The following is a 4,778-nucleotide window of genomic DNA, read 5'->3' as shown; positions in this document are numbered from 1 at the left end:
CTTTCTTTCTTTCTTTCTTTCTTTCTTTCTTTCTTTCTTTCTTTCTTCACCACAGATGTATATTAGATGTATGACCATGGGCAAGTCATTTAACCTCAGTTTCCCCACCTATAAAATGGGACAACAGTACCTAACTCCTAGGGTTGTTATGAGGATCAAATGAAATAATATTTGCAAAGTTCCTAGCACACTGTAGGTGTTCTGTAGGTGCTAATGATAATCAGTCGTATCAGGGTCAATAGAACTTCTGCAACATGTTTCATAATGTTTGGTCTCTATAGTTCTAGACCCCTTATTTTATATATAATGAAATAGTTTTGCCTCTTAAAATTTTTTTAAATCTGCAAGTGTTATTCCTTATTCTGAGGAAATGTAAATGGATCTGTGTTGCTATAGAATATATACATATGGGGGCAGCTAGGTGGTGAAGTGGATAGAACACTGGCCCTGGAGTCAGGAGGACCTGAGTTCAAATTTGACCTCAGACACTTCCTAGCCATGTGACCTTGGGCAAGTCACTTAATGCTGATTGCTTCCAAAAAAAAAAAGGAAAGGAAAAAAAGGTTAAAAAAACAAGGAATATATACATGTATAATATGGGCTCTAAGTTTGTGCTGGGTCCTTAGAAAAAACCTGTCTACTTCTGCCATCGATATTCTAGGGTTAGCTCAGTGGGGGCAGGGGGGGGGGGTTGTTTTGAGGTCCTTTTTTTAGTGCAATAATTCATAAGCCCCACTAGTGTAATTCAGTTATGTTGCTGATATCAATTAACTAGCCGACTTAATTAGGCAGTTAGATAGTACAGTAGGCATCTGGGTGAATAGAGTGCTGGATTCAGAGCCAGAAAGAGCTGTACTCAAATCTGTCCTCATATAATTATTAGTTGTGTGACCCTGGGCAAATCACTAAAAGTCTCAGCCATATTTTCCTTATCTGTGAAATGGGGATAATACCTACCTTTCAGGATTGTTGTGAGAACCAAATGAAATAACATTTCATTAAAGCACTATATAAATGCTAGTTATTATTATTATTATTTTTAGATAATAGTATTTACTAAGGTGGTTTTATAACAATGATTGGCACAAAACACACTTACAGGGTCCCAAGGGAAAATGGGCTTAAGCTTAGAGAACACATGTTGAAAAGGGGTAATCCTCAGCTCCAAATTTTTTCCCTCCCATTTTCACCTTTGTAAACTCCTCACGAAGTTTCCCTTGGTAGCAAATGTTACAGTATAATTGGTTTCCTTTGTAATCCTATATATTTCACTCAATTCAGTTTAGACATTTATCTTATACTAATTACAGAGAAGTAGGAGAGGGAGGGGATAAGAGAAGGGGGTGAACAATTAAAAGTGGGGGTGGATCAAGGGTGGCAGTGAACAGAAGCAAAATGATTTTGAGGAGGGATGGCGTGAAAAGAGAGAGAGAAGGATAAACAGGGGACAAATAGAATGGATGGAAATACACAGTAATCATAACTGTGAAAATATTTTACAGTAAGTTTCTCTCATAAATGGTTCATTTTCAAATATATGGAGAATTGAATTAAATTTATAAGAATAGAAGTCTTTCTCCAATTGATAAATGGTTAATGGATGTTGTATCAGCAATGCCATATTCACAATGCCTATGGAGATTACAGATGTGCTGATATAATTATCCATCACAAAATACATCATGCTTGCCACATGGGGGAATAAACTAGAAAATTTATTAAGATACCAAAAGACTGAGTCCCAAAACCAGAAAGTGAAAGCCATCAGAGTAGTTATGACATTGGCACAGGTAGATAAAGTAGAAAGCACCCACATTTTCAAGCCTTTAAAACAGAACAGGCTACCTCAGGCAAAGGTCCTCCTCTCCCCACTCACAGCAACCACCCAGCGTCCGGGAAGCGTGCTCCCAGCAGCTCCGGCCCCTGGCAGTCCTCAGCAGGATTCCTTAGCAGAAATTCTGGCTAACTCAAAAAGGGCTTCGCGCTGCCGCTGCCTCCGCTGCTGCTGCCACCTTCGCCACCACCACCAGCCACTGCAGGAACTCTAGTTTGGCTTCCGCTTCCTCTTGCTCCGCCCCTTCCTGCTACGTCAGCAAGTCCAATGGGGCATAGAAGATCTTTAAATCCCATAACCCCTACAGATGTGAATAGTCAGTTTTAAGAAGAAGAAATCAAAGCTATATATGTATATTCATATGAAAAAGTGTTCTAAATAAGTATTGATTAGAGAAATTCAAATTAAAACAACTCTGAGGTACTGCCTCACAACTATAAGATTGACTAATATGATGGAAAAGGAAAATGACAAATGTTGGAAGAGATGTGGGAAAATTGGGACACTAGTGCATGGTTAGCGGAGTTGTGAAATAATCCAACCATTCTAGAGAGCAATTTGGAACTATGCCCAAAGGGCTATAAAATTGTGCATACCCTTTGACCCAGCAATACCACTTCTAGGTTTGTATCCCAAAGAGATTTTTAAAAAAGGAAAAGAACCTATATGTACAAAAATATTTATAGTAGCTCTTTTTGTGGTGGCTAAGAGTTAGAATTTGAGGAGAACCCTATTTGAATAACTGAACAAGTTGTGACATATGATTGTGATGGAATACTATGGTGCTGTAAGAAAAGACAAGCAAGATGCTCTCAGAAAAACCTGGGAAGATTTGCATGAACTGATGCAAAGTGAAGTGAACAGAACCAGGAAAACAGAATACATAGTAAAACTCTACAATGAAGAACTATGGGTGACTTATTCTCTGCAATAATAATTCAAAGTACTTATGATGAAGAATGCTATCCACCTCCAGAGAAAGAACTGATGGAGTTTAAATGCAGATTTAAGCGTACTTTATTTTTCTTGGGGTTTTTTTTTTGGTTTGTGTTTTCCTTCACAACATGACTAATATGGAAATATGCTTTGCATAACTGCACATGTGTTGTCTATATCAAATTGCTTACCTTCTTAAAGAGGGAGAGAGAAAATTTGGCACTCAAAATTTTTTAAAATGAATGTTAAAAATTGTTTTTACAAGTAATTGGAAAATAAAAATATTTTAAAGTGTAATCCTATGTATTTTAAGCATTTAAAAACATTGTTCTGAGAAAGGAATTCATAGGTTTATCCTCAAAAGAAGTTTAGAACTTGTATGCGTAATGGAGCCAGGTTGTATTAGCTTGTGAGAACTAATTGTTAAATTTCCAGGGTGAACTTTTACATCTCAAGCATCAGCAAATGTTACAAATCAGGGCTTGATTTATTGTATTGTTGCTTGTCCAGACAAGAAAGTAATGGAGAAAATGTTAATAATGAAAATTAAACTTAAAAGTACATACTCTTTTTCAGAGAGACAAATGTTAAACATTTACCATCATACCCTTCAACTTGTCTATCTGTACATCTATCTAGGATAGATAGGATAGATATTGTTGTTCAGTCATTTTCAGTCATGTTTGACTCTTTGCAACTCTATTTGGGATTTTCATGGCAAAGATACTAGAATGGTTTGTTATTTCCATCTCTAGTTCATTTTACAGATGAGGAAACTGAGGCAAACAGGGTTAAGTGACTTGCCCAGAGTCACCCAGCTAATAAATATCTGAGGTCAGATTTGAATTCAGGAGGATGAGTCTTTCTGACATCTATCCACTGTACCACCTAACTGCCCAGGATAGATGCACAGATGAACAATAAAATGAGTTCAACAGGGGGAGAAAGAGAGCGAGCTGAGTCTCCTTAGGATATTATGCAGTGCTTTTAATGACTCCAAGCTTCTCCCTTAAAAAATGACCATCTTTTTAATAAAACTGTTTATTTTTTCCTTCTGGTGATGCTGTATGATTGGGAATCAAGGACAATTCCAGTTTTTAAAGAAATTAAAGTTGAAGGTCACCCAAATTGCAATGGAGAAGTATATCATGGGCAGTAATTGTGCAGGGGAGGGCAGAATAAAGGAAATTATTTGAGAAATAGATTCCTAGGAAAGATGGCCTAGTCAAAAAGGAGTGAGAAGATCCCATGTATTCCATTGGTGTCTATCCATGTAATGTCAAGACAACCAGAGGAAGGCAACTAGCTTATTGAGTTGATTCCTGGAACCAATTTATAGAAGGAAAGGAATACCAGCAGAATAGAATTGTTGTAACCCATATTGCAGGAGATGATACTCCATTAATTAGATGAAAGTACTGTATTATATTTTTTTCTGAAGGCACCATTCAGATTCTGAAGATGAACCTGAATTGCAGAGTGTAGGCTTTATTCACTGACTATAGACTTTTCCTTATTTCCTTTGCTGATATCATGGTTAACCCCAGACATACATAGGTTTCCAAACACTGACAGTATGAGAACTTCCATGTTGTACCTGTATCTTTCTTTGTCCATGGTATATTTTAGGCTTTCTGGGAGGAAGGGAAAGAACTCTTAAGTTTTAATCCTGACTCGATGACCAACTATGCAATCCTGGGCAAATTTCTTCATTTGACTGGGCCTCAGTTTCTTCATATGTAAAATGAAAGAGTTGAGAGAGTGGAATGAAGTATAGAAGGGAGCACTAGAAGGTCAGTTTCTAGGGGTGGCCAGGTGGCTCAGTGAGTAAGAGCACCGGCTCCAGTGTCGGGATGACCTGGGGATCGAATCCAGGTTCTGACACTTAGCACCACACCCAGAAATAACTGGCCGTGTAACCTTGAGCAAGTTGCTTAACCCTGATTGCTTAAAAGAAAAAAAAAAAACAATTTCTTACCTCTAGAAGGTCAGTTTCTACTACCATGAT

This window comes from Petaurus breviceps, unplaced genomic scaffold (assembly GCF_028583685.1).
Source record: "Petaurus breviceps papuanus isolate PSGF00001 unplaced genomic scaffold, PetGlider_PUasm1.0 191, whole genome shotgun sequence".
Classification (NCBI taxonomy): Eukaryota; Metazoa; Chordata; class Mammalia; order Diprotodontia; family Petauridae; genus Petaurus; species Petaurus breviceps.
Note: the sequence above shows the minus strand (reverse complement) of the source record.